General features: G+C 48.9%; 1 long non-coding RNA gene across 4 annotated transcripts in view; it reads right to left on the bottom strand.

The window, feature by feature from the left end:
• Positions 1-458: 458 nt before the first annotated feature.
• LOC135905852 (uncharacterized) overlaps positions 459-17,788 on the bottom strand; it is a 75,093-nt gene continuing 57,763 nt past the window's right edge. For 3 of the 4 annotated variants that reach the window (XR_010565533.1, XR_010565532.1, XR_010565534.1), the window contains one exon: positions 12,248-17,595. This is a non-coding gene — a long non-coding RNA (uncharacterized lncRNA). Of the gene's footprint in view, positions 2,326-12,247; positions 17,596-17,788 lie in introns of those variants that run through there. The other variant, XR_010565535.1, reaches the window with a different exon arrangement.

Genomic DNA, 17,788 nt, shown 5'->3' on the forward strand with positions numbered 1-17,788 from the left:
CTTCCCACTCCAGGTCTCTGAATACCTCCTGTAAACATGCGGTGAATAGCATTGGAGAGATCGTATCTCCCTGTCTGACGCCTTTCTTTATTGGGATTTTGTTGCTTTCTTTGTGGAGGACTACGGTGGCTGTCGAGCCGCTATAGATATCTTCCAGTATTTTTACATATGGCTCATCTACACCCCGATTCCGTAATGCCTCCATGACTGCTGAGGTTTCGACTGAATCAAATGCTTTCTCGTAAGCAATGAAAGCTATATATAAGGGTTGGTTATATTCTGCACATTTTTCTATTACCTGATTGATAGTGTGAATATGGTCTATTGTTGAGTAGCCTTTACAGAATCCTGCCTGGTCCTTTGGTTGACAGAAGTCTAAGGTGTTCCCGATTCTATTTGCGATTACCTTAGTAAATACTTTGTAGGCGACGGACAGTAAGCTGATCGGTCTATAATTTTTCAAGTCTTTGGCGCCCCCTTTCTTATAGATTAGGATTATGTTAGCATTCTTCCAAGATTCCGGTACGCTCGAGGTTATGAGGCATTGCGTATACAGGGTGGCCAGTTTCTCTAGAACAATCTTATTTCACATTATTTCCCAGTTTGGATGGTTCTTTGCCGTGCATTTGCGCTTGCGTGTACATTTGCGTACTCAAGGACTGACCCGACGAAAGTTTTGTAAGCCAGACGTTTTGTATCGGGTGGTGCTAGTAGGAGGTGTCTTCCAAGCAAGAAAAGGCGTTTCATTGCAGTCGCTGTAACATTGTTTATATGGGAGTTCCATCTGAAGTCATGCGTTAACATTAATCCAAAGTACTTGTGTTCATAAACTTGTATTAGTAGCACATCGTTAATGGTATACATAAAGCTCAAGTAACTTTTCCTTCTGGTGATATAAAGAACAGCAGATTCCTTAGTATTGATGGTCATCTGCCAGTGGGCACACCAGTTAGACACAGCTTTGAAGTTGTTTTTTATGTTCTATGGTCATCATGCGAGTTAATATGTCGATAAAGAATGCAGTCGTCTGCAAATAGCCTAATGTTTCCTGTGATTTTTGCGGGTAGGTCATTAAAAAAAATTAGAAGTCGTCGCACACATCGGCACATTGTAGCGACGGTCAACAAACAGACACTGTGAAAAACAGTGAGTCTTCTGATCGGGGGTAGATGTCGCCCATTGGGTCACGTTCAAAGAGCAAAACAATGTACACTAGATGATATTAAGCTTATATACATTAACAAGTGGCAAGAAGGTCGACACGAGGAAGAGGCGATGGTCGCAGACGCACGTGCCACAGATGTTCCGGAGAGTAAATGGAACGCTTTTACAAAATGTGTTCCATTTACTGTGGTGCTAGCGAGAACAAACACGTACAAAAGCCGGCGTTAGCAAAGAGCCTGAGCAGCGTAGTCTATTCGTCGGGTGTAACACTTAATATAGTGTATAATATACAGGATGAGCAAAACGAGAACAAGGTGAAAGCAGGAGCCAATGTTTCGACAAGTGGACTTGTCTTCTTCAAGGCAACGTACACTGTAAAAAAAATTGCCTTACTTTACAGAAAATCTGCTGGTAATTTGTGACCCAACACTTTTCCGTAAATTAAGAACAGTCATTTCCGTAGAATGGCCAACTGTAAAAGAGAGAATATAATACAAGATATGAGTGCTTCTGTATCTGGAAAACGAAACACACTGTATGCTGAATCTGTACTATAACCGTTAAAAGTGCTTGCCGTATTCAGAAAACGAAAGACTCCATATGCTGAATCTGTACTATAGCCGTTAAAGTACAGGTGCTTGCCATGTTTCCTCTTCCAGAGCATCTCCATTGTTTGGAGAATGTGCCAACAGGGACAAAATTGCCCAGGATGTGCGAGAGTCGACCAAATTTTATTGGTGCACTATGTGCTGGGATCAGCCGTGCTAACATCTGAGTTCGGAATGTGCATACGTGACCCACTGTTTTAAGCGGTCTTGAACAGAAATGCAATTTGGTTAATGCTCGCACTTCCAGGGTACTTTTGTTCATGATGGTACATCTCCTTTAATGCAAATGTCATGAAGGCAGCTCATAGCTGAAGCAGCAGGTCACCACTGAGAAAATTGTCTTGCCAACACACTGACATGGCTGCACAGATAAAACACTTTGCACTGTGTGATATGAATGCACTGCATAGCATATATACAAAAAGGTGCAACATTTCAGTCCTCAAGTTCTTAGATCACAGAAGCAACTTCATTTTCTTCAATCACTTGTCTTGCACTTTTTCCTGGTGAAGGTTGTTCTTGACCCCAAACGCTTGCAAGGATAAACTTGCTGCTGTTAGGAGAAACAAATAGTATTCGTGAATATCCAACATAAAGAAAGCGGCAAAAAGTGTAATCACAGAACACGACAAAGCAGTAAGTTCTGCGTTGGAAAAACATGTGAGTAGACCAACATTGTTGGAACAAGGGATGTTGCTGTAGCCACATTTCGACATAGGTGCTTGTCATCAGGGTAGCAAATGTTTTCCTTGGTTGTGTTGTTTTGGATTATGCATAGCTCACTGGCCCCTAGCCTCATTGGGGGAGAAGCTGGTGCATGTAATAGGCCAAGAGAAGCCAGTGTTAAAATAAAGGAAGGAAAGGCGTGTTTAGCAGTGGTGATTGTGATGGAGTGGGTATGAGCACTGCTGTCAGTTCTTGCTAAGAGTGGGGGTGACCAAAACAGAAGACGATGTACACATGTAAGCAGTCATTAATCCAGTAAGACCTAATCTTCCCAGAGGACAAAATAGGTATTAAGATAAACAGTTTGCACTTTTGGAAAAAGGAAACGAAGAATTAAGGAAAATAAATTTTGTATCAAGATGCATCTGGTTAAGATCACTGTAAATGGTAAATGAAGGCACATTATGAATACATATTTTGTTTAAAGGCGATGAAGAAAAGATATATTAACTAAATATTAAAAAATAGGGACATTAAAATTAAACTGGGTATGACCATAAAAACGGTAAAGAACAGCCCGTGAAAAAAAAAATGGTATGGACAATATGATAACAAGTGCAAGATTGTAAAACGTCGAGCGCTGTTTATATTCATGCTGCTGTTGACGGCTTCAAGCTTGTCCTTCTGTGCAACCTTTGTCTTACTTGAACAAGGAAATGGGTCATTTTTTAAACAAGTCAGTTCAAATGCTGTTCAAAGCTTCAGCATTATTATAATGAAAGAAAATATTATGTGCAGTTCTCCTGGGTGTGCTTCCATTCACCAGTTATTTCCACAGGTGTAAGCTCAAAACTTAATGGTCTAAATGAACCTTAGCTACTCGTGAACCATTAGCTGGTCTTTTTTTCAACACAGATGTCCGCACATTATATCTGTTGGCAGGAGCGCTAGCGAACTACATTATACTTATTGCCACAACAAAGTGAAACTTGGCAACAGTGAGTGAAAAAAAAACAGCATTCCACAATACTGATTCAAGTCATCTGGAAAAGTTATTGTACACCCCCCACCCCACCATACACACAATTATACACCACACTGACTCTCATGGTGTCAACCATGCTATTATAACACTAGGCATCAAGTGAGGAGAATTGGGGGATAAGAGGGCACTCCTTTTGTTAGAACCTCAAATGTGCTTTACATTAACGCTACATTCCAACTAACAAAGGAGCAGCCGGTTTGCGAGATAGTCACCAATGCCTACGAAAGCTAATGACATACTGTGCAGCAGAATGTTGCCGATGAGGTGTGATGCACACAAAATGACATCCTGCAGTCAAACCTTGTGCCAACATTAGAGTTAGAAAAACACCACAGTGGAAAGCAAAGAGTGCTAAATTTGTTGAAAATTACTAAAAATTACTCGATTATTCATTATCCTTACTGTTCGTTAAAGATTCACAGACTGTTCCCTACAGGTGCTGTAAAACAGGCACCCTGCTTTTACAGTTGTAGCAACAATGATCTGTGGCACAGACAAGGAGAAATGCTCATGAAGTTTATGCAAGAGTATACCCTACAAATTACACCCCACTTCACATTCCAATGTGGTATAAGAGGAAGACGAAAAAAACTACTTTCTGGTGGAGAATGCATACCCCACAGTAGAAGAAACAAGTGTACCCTAACCATTGCTGTTGCCAATGCCTGTGCATTAGCAGTTACATATAATATGGCAGTTACAATTGTTTTTCCACAAGCACTGCAAGCTGCTGCCAGTTTACCAGTACACAGCTGTAATACATTTAGGGCAAGTTAAAGCTCTCTAATGGATTTATCTCATATGACACAATTGGTATGCAATATTCTGCAAATAGGTGAAGCGCGATGTGCCATCCCATACAATGAAATACCTTTGAAGAATCTGAATCACCACCTGGGAAGTGACAAGGTAAAGAGTGTGTTCTGTGTAAAGTAGTGCACCTGTATAGCCTAAAGCTGTGGAGAATGCATTTAGTATCAGCTGTGAAGCTTTCTAATTTTAATTGCACACAGTAAAAACCTCCATGCAATTTTGCAAAACGCAAGCCCCCTACCTTTTTGTTGTTCAAAGGTAATGACACGTAGGGCCATAATATGTACATTACGGGTTTCGTTCCCAAACAATCAAAGTGAATAGCAGCACCCTAAGTGTTATGTGCCTTCCTTAACCAAGGGTGCGAATGCAACCACAGACACGTCGTCTGCTAGCTTTGGGGGTATGCTGCCTGCTACCGCGACTGCTGCAGCGTACACTCCCAATCCGAGGGTTTCGGCAACGGCGGTGCTTCCGGACAAGACCCTCGCGTCAATGTTCCTGAAGGGCCCGCCACGGCAGATACCTGCACAGCAGAACCTGTGGAAGAAGAAGCAGCAGCAGCAGAAGAAGAAGGCAAAGAAAAACACTTCTACTGCTTCAGAAGCTTCTACTTCCCGGGTGACCAACTCCTCGCAGCGTGCTCCAGAGACTGCAGCCACTACAAAGGCAGTGGAGCGTGAGGACCTCTCAGCTCGTGAGCCACCCGCGGATGACTTTCAGCTGGTCCTGTCGAAAGGAAATCGGCATTGTGCAAGGGTTTTGGAGAATGCAGTACTCCCAGTCAACCCTGCGGTCACCGGCACAGTGTTCTTCCGGCCATCTGCACCGGGTGGAGCCTTCCGGAGTGCCCCGCGCCTCGCACTCGCGGCGGCACTCTCTGCGCGACCAGGTGTTGCTGCAGTTCGTGTGAACATCAAGCGCAACATTGTGGCCGCCGATACGGCCACTCGGGCATGCCTTGAGGAGCTGCTGGCAGTCACCGAGCTCCATGGCATTCCAGTGACGGCCTGCCTGCCGGCTGAGCGTGGAAAGAGCACTGGCTACATACACGGGATGGACGGGATGCTCGCTGACAAGGACCTGCTGGAGGCCATCGAGTCTTCCGTTCCAGTCCTCACAGCAACAAAGAATGGCAGCACGGTGGCCATACAGTTTGCGGGGCCGGTCCCCCCTGAACAAGCGAGCATCTTGAAGCTCAGGTTCAGGGTAAGGCCAGCAAGGCCTCGTCCACTACAGTGCCGGCAACACGGCCGTTTCGTCCACGTGGTGGAGAGCTACAAGTGGCCGACAGGCTGCATTTTCTGTGGCAGGAGCCACCCTGAAGGCTCCCCTTGCCAGACAGTCCGCTGCGTGAACTGCTGTGGCGGCCACACCGCGGCCACTCCGGCCTGTCCCAAGTGGCAAGAGGAACGAAGGGTGGCCACCATCATGGCGTCCTCCACCACTGCACTGTCCAGGTTTGCAGTGCGGGCAGCGGTCCGTGAGGAGAGCCAGTTGGAGCAGGCCACTACACCCTCGCCGCGCTCCTATGCAAACGCAGTCAAGGGCATCGCTGATCTTTCAAGGCGTTGGGTACCAGCCCCACGCAGCTCCCAACGTCCGGTGCCGCAGGCCACTGCTGTCCTTTCGGCTACACCCCCTACTGCCCCCCTGGTGCAGACAGCCGTGGAACAACTGGTGGCAATGCTGCTGACTATGCAGGCAGTCAGCAACATGCTTCCTGCTGACCACCCTCTCCACACCACCTGCCTACAGGCAGTGGCACTCCAGAACCAGACCACCCAACATGGCTGATTCCTCTGCTACAAGGAAGGACCACCGTTGTCCAAGTGTTCTCCAGTGGAACATCAACTCTAGAAGGGTTGACTGTTGGGCTAGTTGGTCATCCATATTTGAAGTAGTAGCTTAGCGCAAATAAAACCACAGACACAAGGAAGACAGACAAGGACAAGCGCTACTCACAACTGCATGCCGAATTTAACTTCTTGCGCGACCGCCTTTGATGTGCATGTACCGGCTTCACTTCTGCTTGGTAAGCGCATGCGTGACAAGAGGATATATATATAACGCACTATCCTTCCTTCCATTAAACAGTTGTGAGTAGCGCTTGTCCTTGTCTGTCTTCCTTGTGTCTGTGGTTTTATTTGCGCTAAGCTACTACTTCGAACATCAACTCACTGCGGCGGCGGCATGCAGACCTCTCGCTACATCTCCTGCAGAGTGAATATGATGTGCTTGCTCTGCAGGAGGTATAAGTTGCTGCAGAGAAGCTGCAACTGCCATGCTACGTGAGCTACAGTGCTCGCACTTCCTGCTCACAGGAGTCATGCCAGGCCGCCCCCTGCCTCGAAGACACACATCAGCAAGGAGCTCCCCGCTGCGCAGTGTACGTGAGGCGAGAGCTACCCCAGGTGGAGATACAAGTGGCTGACCTGACTGGCGGGCCCTTTGAGTGCGCGTACGCATCGGGGGCGTGGACACTACTGTCGGCTGTGTGTATGTCCGACCCTGCCAGCCTTGGGACCCCTCCTGCCTGCTGCGTTTGGCTAGTCACCTGGGCAAAGACTTCGTCCTCTGTGGCGATTTCAATGCCCACCACACAGCCTGGGGTGGCCGGCACTGCTGTCCTTGTGGCAGGGCACTGCGGGATGCTGCTGACCAACTCGGCCTGCAGATTCTAAACACTGGCACCCCCACTTTCATCCGGCGTGGAGCTCGTTCAACACAGACGGCAATCGACCTGAGCCTGGCCACAGAGGACTGCTGGTACAGCTGGAAGCTGGTACAGCTTCCCGACACCTGGGGTTCCGACTATCTGCCTCTGCTCCTGTCTCCTTTTCGAGGCAAGTCCCCCAGGAGCAGAGAGTGCCTCACAGTCAACTGGAAGGCCTTCCGTGAGCTTTGCCGGCAGGCGGACGACGACGGGGATCTATTGCAGATGATCGTAGAGTGCACCGATGCTGCTACCATATGCTCTACTGTCCCAGATGGCAAACCAGTTTCTGATATACACCATTTAGAACTGCAAGCTGCTCGGCGCCGTGTGGAATGCAGGGCCCGGTGCACCATGCTTCCGGAACAATCAACGGCCTACTGCCGCATGGATGCTGTCTGTCGCCGCCACGCCCAACGACGCAGACGGCAAAGCTGGGAGAGCCTCTGCTCCACCATCAGTCACAATCCAGATGGTGCCTGCTGAGGTCACTGATGGTTGCTCCAAGCGCTCAACGCCAGTCCTTAATCGTGGCCGTCCTCATGGGCATCAGCGAGCGGGCCCTGGTCGAGCGCCTAGCCGACCAGTTTGCCGAGGTCTCCACTGCCGCAGATCCTGACCTTGACGGTCGCCACGAGACGCTGCCTCCCTCCCTGCCACCATCCAGAGTGGGTGGCAGCACAGATCACCGCCCTATGCAGCGAGCCTCTCCGCATGCACGAGCACGAGATGGCGCTAGCTTTCACACGACGGAGTGCTCCAGGAGCCGACGGGATAACCTGCCAGATGCTGCGTAACGTTGCAGAGCCACAACGGGTACGACTCCTGGAGCAGTTCAACTCCTCCTGGAGCACCGGGGTCTTGCCTGAGAGCTGGCTCATGGCTGTGGTGGTGCCTTTGCTGAAGCGACGGAAGCCTGCGACTTCGCTCTCCTTCTACAGGCCAGTCTCCCTTACCTCTGCAGCATGCAAGCCGATGGAGAAGATGGCCCTATCACGGCTCGAATGGATAGCTGCCCAGCTGAAGTACTTTGCAGAACAGCAATCTGGCTTCAGGCAAAAGCGCTCAATGGTGGACTCCATCGCATATGTGGTCGCCACCCTGGAGGATGCCAGGGGCAGTGGGGACGTCACCATGCTGTTGCTCCTGGACGTCCACAGTGCCTTTGACCGGCTGCCACACGATGTGATCGAGGCTGCACTGAACTGCTTAGGCGTCACCGGATGTCTCCGGGGCTTCATCTCTGCCTTCCTGGTGGGCCGGAGTTTTCGTGTGCGGGAAGGCAAGGTGCTCAGCGTTCCCAGAGACATCACCTCTGGTGTCCCGCAGGGATCAGTGCTGAGTCCTTTCCTCTTCAACCTGGCTCTGGCAGGAATCGCAGCAGCACTACCGGCTGACAGCCGCTACCCAGTCTGCTGCGCTATCTACGCAGATGACGTGGCGCTGTGGATACGAGGACCCAGGAGAAGCATCGCTGTCATCTGGGGCTCTCTACAGAGGGCATTAGAAGCGGTCATCTCCTTCCTCGGCGGCATAGGTCTCTCCGTGTCCAGAGGCACTACTTGTACACCCGCTGGCCTCTGCACGCCAATACGTGAAACAGCTGCGCATTGCAAACACCACCGTCCCAAGGAAGCGGGAGGTCACATATTTAGGCTTAACCATTGATCATCTGCTCTCCTGGATTCCTGCTGCCAAGGCTGTCACCTCCAAAGTTCGAAGAGTCCAGGGGCAGGGAGCAAGATGCAGCAGCGTGGTCGGGGCTTCACCGTGAAGTGGGCGCTGCGGATGAACCAAGCTGCGGCCACATCCATCCTGCTATACGCCCTGCCGCTTGTTCTACTATCTTCAGCCAGGAAGCAACAGCTCGAGAGACTGCACAGGAGTGCCGTAAGGAGCATCCTCGGTCTCCCCAAGCACTCCCAAATTGCTGCCACACTGGCTGAGGCTGGCGAATGGCCATTGTCGCTGCACATGCTCCAGCGTGCCCTTGGGCACATTGACCGTCTGCGGAGCGAGCCGCTATCTCGAATGGGGGTCCTCTGTCAGCTCTAAGAGGAGCTGATTGTGCAGCGACCAGTGACCATGGTCACATCTCCGCCACATGAGCAGCCCCCAGAGGTGCACCTATCCCTGAATGGAGCATCAAAGCGCTGGACGCCAGCAGCAGCACTACAACAGGCTGCTAGTGGCAAGCTCCTGGAAGAGCTGGACGGCAGGCTGCTCGTGTACACGGATGGCTCCGTGCGCTGCAATGGCTCCGCAGTGGCGGCATGTACCATCCCATCTGAGGGCAGGAGCAGGCAGTGCCGAGTTCCTTTTTGCACGAGCTCCACAGCAGCTGAGCTGGCGGGACTCCACCTGGCTGCAGACCTCTTGGCTGAGGACACCCCGACAAAACCAGTGGCGGCGCTAAGTGACTCGCGACCGACTCTCCAGGCACTTTCCGATCACCATCGACACGGAGTCACTGAGACCCTCCTGAGTGCAAAAATCTCGGCCCTCTCTGCAGTGGGGGTAGCCATCTCCTTCCACTGGCTGCCTTCCCACGTAGGGATCGCTGGAAACGAGGAGGCGGATGTCCTTGCTAAGGCTGCCCACCACCCAACCGTTCCACTCACCAGAGCAGTCGCAGCATCGGACTCCTCCAGGCAGCGACTCAAACAGCTGCTCACTTCCAGCCATCCGGATAGCAGGGTAGCTACCAACCGCGCCCCAAAACTCTTCCCTGAGAACGGTCTCTCGCGACGGGACCGCTCCACACTCCTTCGTCTGCGCACAGGCTCTGTGTGGACGGCAGCTAGGCTTCATGCCAAGCGACGCATCGCCTCGCCGGCCTGCAGAAGGTGCGGTGACGCCGAGACCGAGCACCTACTCTGCACTAGCCCAGGAGCGCTCGTCACTGCCACCTACCGACGGTATGGACTCCTGGCTACCTCAGAAACACACCTACTCTTCCCGGCCCGCTACCACCTCCCAGCACTGGCAAGCCTGCTTGAATATGTATACTCAAACGGGCTCCTAGATCGCCAATAGACTTCGGCCACCTAGGCCTCTGCCTCGCGCGCGGGCCATCGCCCCTGGATGATGCTGACGTATGCTGCCTGAAACCTTGAAGACCTCTCGCCTTCGCTCAGGGGGTCCGCGAGCCGCGACCAGCACGACAAAGGACCAATGGCGCGAGGAACAAAAACTGCTTTAATTTACGATATAATGAAACACTCAGTTACCGCAGCCTCGTGGCCAATAGCAGAAAAGAACAAGGCAAAGAAGCAAGCAGCAGCACAGCGAGGCAACAAAAGCAGCATACAAGCAGCGAGGCATACAAGCCAAAGGGAGCGACGAAAGAATGGCCGATACAAACCATCAACCACGCTCTCCCCCCTGCTCTGCAGCACGCTTGGAAAGAAACCTCGAGGGGCCACGCCCCACCAGTGCTTCCCCAGGCCCGCGCCCCGGAAAAAAGCCCCGACTGCCGTCTTCGCTGCCTTCTTATCGGGCAGCTCCCTTCCCGGCAGTCCCCGCGCGAGTTCTTATGATAACGTGATCGGTGCGCATGCTCCATGCATCAAGTGCCGTTGTGGCGCGCGCTTCAAAGGCTTGCCCCGTGCGCGCTACAGAAAGGGCCCAAGGGCCCGACAACCTACACTCCCTTTCCCCCTCTATCCTCTCATCTTTCATTCCCCAGCCCCATCCCCAGTACGCTGCACCGTGCTCCCATATGGGCTGCAGAATTTAGCGTATTTTCCCTCTCGCAAATCACGAAGAAGAACCAAACTGTTCGCTACTGGGGAGAGCAAACCCCTGTGCTGCAATGAAGTCAAAGCAGTGCACTGCGATGTGTCCATAAGCTCTAGTATAGTGATAGTTTGGGCTGGTTGGTGCATGTAATGAACGGGTAAATAATGAGTTTTGTCATAACATTTACCCATGTATAAAGCACATGGAACTGATGGTGTTGTATTCTCGGTCAAAAAAAGTGCGAATCGCTACATCTCGGCTTGGGCATTTTTTCTTTCCGTCTTTTTTCTTCTTCTTTTTGACAGTACACACAGTACTAGCACGGTAATAGGTCCTTCATCTTCAGTCACCTTCCAATAGTTTGCACACATGTCGGTGCATGTTCGCGTTCTTTATTCTGTTGTACAAGAACGAGTGCGCTTACCGGTCTTCTTTCAAGATGAAGCACCAAATGTTTGCAATTACATCTTACTGCAAGAATTTACACATGAACAGTGAAGATTATGCGTAATCGATTTGTCTCAATGAATGGGCAGTGATTGTCAGAGACGAGATATTTTGTAAATATTATGGGAATAAGTTAAACCCTGCTGCGCAGCTCGGACTCTGAGCTCCAGCTCCGGCTCATCCAACTAGCTGAAGAGGCTGCTGGGACCCAAGACCTCCCAGCCTGCATCTGAGGCGGCGGCACTCGCCCCCTGACCCGAGTGTCGGGGGGTGGGTAGATCGCCTTTTCTGTTGGACATTAAAGTTTATTCTATCTATAACTAACTACATTGCAGTTCAGCAACGCCCTTTCACACTTGGGTTAATTGCTTGCCGCATCCGAAAATTTCACCCGACCGTTGTACTTGGTCTACAACGTCTACAGTGTCTACAATGTTTACAGCAGCGTTTCCTTGTGTTCTCACGTCACCTTTTCCCTAACCCCCATTCCCTTGTATGGGAACCGCGAGTGAAGAGCAGCAAGGCTAGTTTCGTGACCGCGTCGGTTCTTTCTTCTCTGCCACGCTTCTTTCATGAATATACACACTCTGAACCACCCCCCGATGCGGTGTGCCAGACAGCAGCAGCTACAGCAGCAGTGCGAAAGTGAAAGGAAGAGCCAAAGAAAGCTTTGCTTTAAAAAGATAAAAGGCCGATGCAAGTCTCGGCTAATTCTCGGACCGGCACATTCACCTTTGCAACAGCTCTTCCTCTCTACCCACATTTTCTAATCTCGGAGCTAACTGCTGCTGCCCCACACAATGTACTGCACCAAGGAGATGTCAGAGTATGGCTAGCTCCCTTAGCTACTGCTGCTATTTGCTCCATAAACAAAAACAGGGAAGCCTAAAATGCCACTTCGCTTCCACCACACACTTCCTAAAGCATACAAAAACTTTAGAGGCCTCTCCCGTTCTTTCCTTTCTATATTATCCCAACACAGTGCATATATATGCATTTGTTTATGAAACAGCGAATTTCACAAGCTTTTTCGTCATAATGCCACTGTCAAGCTCTAGCCAGCAGTAGTGTCTAAAAGAGCAAGTCAATCAAAACTGCTGAAAAACCAAGCATTTCACATTCGTCATAGTCATCGTTTATTCTCACAGAAAGGTATCTCTTTCAATGTGCACCAGAGATTATGAAGAAAAAAAAAAACAACTCGTGGAGACCAATTCTTACCCTCAGTGGCCACTATTAATGACACACACACACACACACACACACACACACACACATATATAGTAAATTATAATATTATGTAATTATACACTAATTACTAATAAAATATAGTAAACAATAACTGCAACATCACAATTTCCAAAACCATTGATTTCAAGTACTTGAGTAAAATGTGTCAAATCAGTTCAGCAGAAATCTACGCTTGCTGAAAAGGTTATTTGTGTGTAGAGTAGAGACACACACTGAACACCGATCTCAGAACAGCAAATTTTCTTCTACATCAATCCTTGCACTTTGTGCCAAAGTTCAATTCACAATATCAGGATTCAAGTGGATAATTCGCTCTCAAAACTAGAAATTGTGGGCTTTTACGTACCAAAACCATGACTACATTATGAGGCACACCATAGTTGGAGACTCTGCATTACTTTTGAAAGCCAGGACACCTTTAACGTGCCCCCAATGCACAGGGCACGGGCATTTTTGCCCCCATCAAAATGCAGCTGCCGTGGCCGGGGTACAAAACATTGTTCACATTTTTGATGTGCTTATACCATACATGGTCCTCCTATGTGATCCCTGTATGAATGTCGTTCAAAGGACTTCCTAAATAGCATTTTATTTGTTGCTTCTGGCACACTGGACACATCACACAGCCAAGTGGCAGGCCCGATTAGGTTTCTATTGAAGCCATAAATCCACAACCCTGCCAAGCGGCACTGGTTTTAGGTAGCTGTTGCGAGAGGGACACGGGCAGGCCCTAGTCACAAGGTCGCCTGCACTGTCATGTGCTTTTATGTTTGCTCCGTGTTCGTAGTGGTCCTCCAATTAAGTTTTACATGCCCACCTACTGCTGCAAGCAACTGCAAGCAGTGCACTGCCGTCATCAGACAACACAAACACGGAGGCAAGCAGCCCGTGTGACCGTCAGTGTGATAAACAAAACCAGCGGGGATCGAGATGAAACTACAGCCGGGCATACGACACCTGTTAACAGTACAGTAAACTCATGATAATTCAAACTGATATTTGGTACTCTCAGTTCATTCAAACAAATCTATATTTTGGTTGGCCCACTATGTTGTCAATGTACGTAAAAGCTAATTAATTCAAACTGCATCATTCAGTTAAATCTGTTCATCCGTAATTCTTGCTTGTCCATACCAGAAGTATGAGCTGCTTTAATAACTTCTAGCTGAACATTTGCGTTCATATGAAAGTGAAGCCAACTACCTGTCTACACTTCTCAAAGCAGTAAAAACCACAAGGAGAAAAACTGTCATTGTTGGAATAGAAAAATTTTTGTTTTGAAGTTGCTTGCTGCAAGAGAGCAGTCACGAATTTGCCATTTATTTTCAATATATGAATAAATGGATATTTCATTACAGTATAAGCTGATGTGCTGCCCCAAGACATATTCATACCTGCATCTGACAATTAAAACAAAATTCTGGAACACCCTCGAGTTTGAATTATCAGAAGTCTACTGTATATCTAATCAGTTGTAAGCAACGAACACTGCACCGTCACTACCAGGCCCCGTTTTCTCGGAAACCGAGGCACCTCGAAGACATTGAGGAGAAAGTCCCACAAGCAGTGGGCTGCATGCCTGCAGCCTCGCCGCCACCTCCGGTTGGACCCCCTCCACTGACCACAGGCACCTCCCCTCCGCCTTGAGCCCCACGTCTTATGGCCCTGGCGGTGTACAGTAGCCTGTGTCATACAGAGAGTAAAATTGCGTTTCAAAGAGAAAGGTTGTTTGTCTGTTTGCTCCACCAAGTTTGCGAGGCACCCTTTTTGCGTGGGAGCTGCTTGGGGTGAGTGTACGCCTGTGCCTTACTTTGCATCGCATGTTTATGGTCCACAGTGGCACATTCGCGGGCCGCTGTCGACCCGAGCTAGTTTTTTAACCAAGTGTGCAGATAGCTAGCCGACTCCGCGGTCGAGAACTTTACACAGTTGTCACTCTGTTGACCCAGAGATGGACGGCCAAATCTAAATTCATCAAGTGTCTCAGCATGCTTGCTTGCCCAAGAGAAATCCCCAAGGGTGTTCAATGGGGCTTGCCGAAGGGCATATCAGTGGCATAGAGGTTTAAATATCCTAGTACTGTGCTTGAGGTCCTCTGATGTATTTAATAATATTTGTAATAATGCAGTAAATTATATAAAACAAAGTGACGATAATGTGTAAAGCGAAAAAGATAACGTTTACACAAATCCACATAAGCAATCATTCCCACACTACTAAAGCGCCTTGCTTACAACTCACATGTGCACTAACACTACACTTCTGTCAATTATAGTCTATGGTCACAACAGCCGTTATGCACCAGCGCGGACATGCTGATGCAGCATGTTCATACCCCCTCAGCAAGAGATCATACTAGAGTTCCAATATTCGGGACTTCAACAAACTGCGTCTTGAAGAGATGCATCGGTGTGCGAGTCCTTGAGAACCATAGCCCTGAGATGAGCACGTTTTACCACCACATCAAAACTGGCGGTCCATTTATGACTACTTGAACTGGCCAAATTGTGCTATTGCTGGAATCAAGCACAGGTGACCCATCACTGTTGAAGGTCAATGTATGTCACTCCATGCCATGTTTACCTACTTTCATACACTACGGTACAAACTTCCATCGGTGATGCCAGAAAAAGCGCCTGGCACTAGAGGCCCTGATGACAGCTTCTGTAAGTTAGTGTGTAGAGGCTTGCCAACTTGCTTTAAGAGTCCAAGCAACTGTTGTTTCTTTGCTGTGAGGTTCTTAATCTATGCAGATGATGTCACTTTGTGGTCCGTGCATAAAGATATATCTAGAGAAACTCAACAGCTTCAAGAAGCCCTTGATGTGCTGAACAACTACGCTTGGAAAGCAGGATTGGACATTTCTGCCCAAAAATCAAGCTATGTTGTGGTGGCCAACAAGAAAGGACGCACAAGAATCACGCAGCACCCCTTTACATTTAGGCTCGGCGCAGTGACAATCCCTGAGGCTTCTGAGGTCCGCATACTGGGTCTCGATATTCACCAATCTGGCAGTGGTGCACACTGGCTCCGTAAAACCAGACAGAGTTCGACAAAAACACTTCACCTTATTCGTCGCATTGCAGCAAAAGCAGCTGGAGCTCGTACTGACGTAGCTCGACGGTTGGTGCGTGCAGTCTTGCAGCCACGAATTTTATATCAAGCACAATTTCAACGGCTGACGTTGGCACAGCTAGCACAGTTGGAGACGATTAATCGCGATGCTATGCGCACAATCACAGCACTGCCCCGCATCACTCCGATACCAGCCCTACAGGAACATGCCCAGCTCAACACAATTGCAGAGCTAATTTTGCAACGTGAAAAAGCACGTGAAATAAAAAAGCAACTTATTCCGGCTGTCGCTGCGCTGCATGCTAATTTTCACCGCGGCTCTCGGATTGACAATCAGCCCTGTCCAATGCCTCCCTGGGAATTCACCAGCATCACGACTAATAAGCCAACGAAGTTACGACGCAGCGATACAACAGGTACTATTGACGAACACAACATCGTCAGTGCATCATGCGTTAACACCTGCAAAATCTATACGGATGCTGCCATTCTCCCAGACGGCGGAAGAACATCATTCCTGAGTACAACGCATAATTTCATCAGCGGCCACCAGCGCTATTTATCTACGGAAGCCAGCACTCTAGTAATGGAACTTCAAGCCATCCACGACGCTATGCAAGATGCGACATCTAAGCTGCCTACCATCAAGCAACTAGACATCTTCACGGATTCTTTAGCGGCTATTCAGGAACTCAAGAAGGTCGATAAGGCGATGGAAATCTGCGAGAGAATACACACTATGAATAGTAAGACAGCTACTTGCGTCAAGGTACACTGGATTCAAGGCCATTCAGCGAACCCTCACAACATTGCTGCTGACCAGCAGGCACACTGCCCTCCTAATCCTGATCCTCCACCTATTCCCCTCCCACCCCAACCCCGTAACTCGCTGCGAGCCCGTAAATATGTTCTCCGGCAGGACACACGCGCTCTTATCCCACCGTGTGTCTGCTCCCCCCCCCTTCACCTTACTAGGGCGGAGGAAGTTGTGCTTAGGAGGCTTCGGGCCGGGGTCGCCCTTACACCGGCTGCTGTCTCAAGGTGGAACTGGTCGCATTTACCACTGGGTGCTACGTGTCCATACTGCTCCGTTCCTGTGGTGGAATCAGATGCATACCACCTAATATGGACATGTACGGGTTTACAATCGGAACGCTCGCGTCACCTACTGCAAGCCGGCCTCCGCTACAGTGTTACAACCAGCTATGACCGCTGGATACATGGTAACAAATTTCACAAAACACTGCTTCAATTCATACACAACACAGGCCTCACAGCACACATATAATACACATATACGCTCCAACAATTATGCCTTAAGGGCAAGCCTTCATCGCAAAAAAAAAAAACTGCTGTTTCAAGTTAAACATCAAAAAGAAACTCCCAGAACTCATTAACTCTTGAAGCCTCTTTTCTGCACCACATGAATCACAGGTGACACTCGGCTTGTTTTTGGCATTGCAAGATGGTCCAAGGCATTTATGGAAGGCTTGTAATGTGCACCCTCAATGCTTTTTTGCTCTTCCACAGCTTTCTCAGGAAGTAGGTAGTGCATGGCACAATTTTCTACCCAAACAGGGCATTGATCAAAGTTAGAAGTCCTCGAATTTGTGCCCATTTCAGTCCTACAGTGACAATGTATGTATTGTAAGCACAAGCAGGAAAGCTGGTGCTTTTGATGTTGCCTAATAAGGTAGGGTTTCCTTTCCGAGACTTCCAACATATTTAATGAAATTATCTCCTGCAGCATCACGCATCTGTGCACTTCCTTCATTTCTGCCCATTTTATCTGTTTCTTGAACAGGATCACTATCAGAGCTCAACTTCAAAGCAAAATTGAGTTCACTGCCACTGAAGCTTGTTGCACCTTCATCAGAAAGAACATCTGTTTCACTTGTAGCTTGGCTAGTTTCCTCTCCTTACACAGAACTGGCAGTAGCACTCGTATTCGCACTATCACATCTTTCTGCAAGGCTGGAGCTGTTTTGCCTTGAATCACGACTGTGGTCTTGAGTACAAATGCCACAATTGGCATCCATCGGAGGGCTGTGCAGGTTGGCTGGCGTGTTCTGAAACAACATGGAGCAAATGAAAAATGCAATATTATCACATTGACATCATTTAATAAACGAGAAGGTTAACCGAGGGGCCCGATTTTTATTAGTCATATCATAAGAAGCCAACCAACACTGACACCAAGGACAACATATGGGAAATTACTTGTGCTTTCTACCAATTGAGTTACCACGGCGCCGTTTCTCC

The sequence above is a fragment of the Dermacentor albipictus genome, unplaced genomic scaffold (genome assembly GCF_038994185.2).
Source record: "Dermacentor albipictus isolate Rhodes 1998 colony unplaced genomic scaffold, USDA_Dalb.pri_finalv2 scaffold_14, whole genome shotgun sequence".
Lineage (NCBI taxonomy): Eukaryota > Metazoa > Arthropoda > Arachnida > Ixodida > Ixodidae > Dermacentor > Dermacentor albipictus.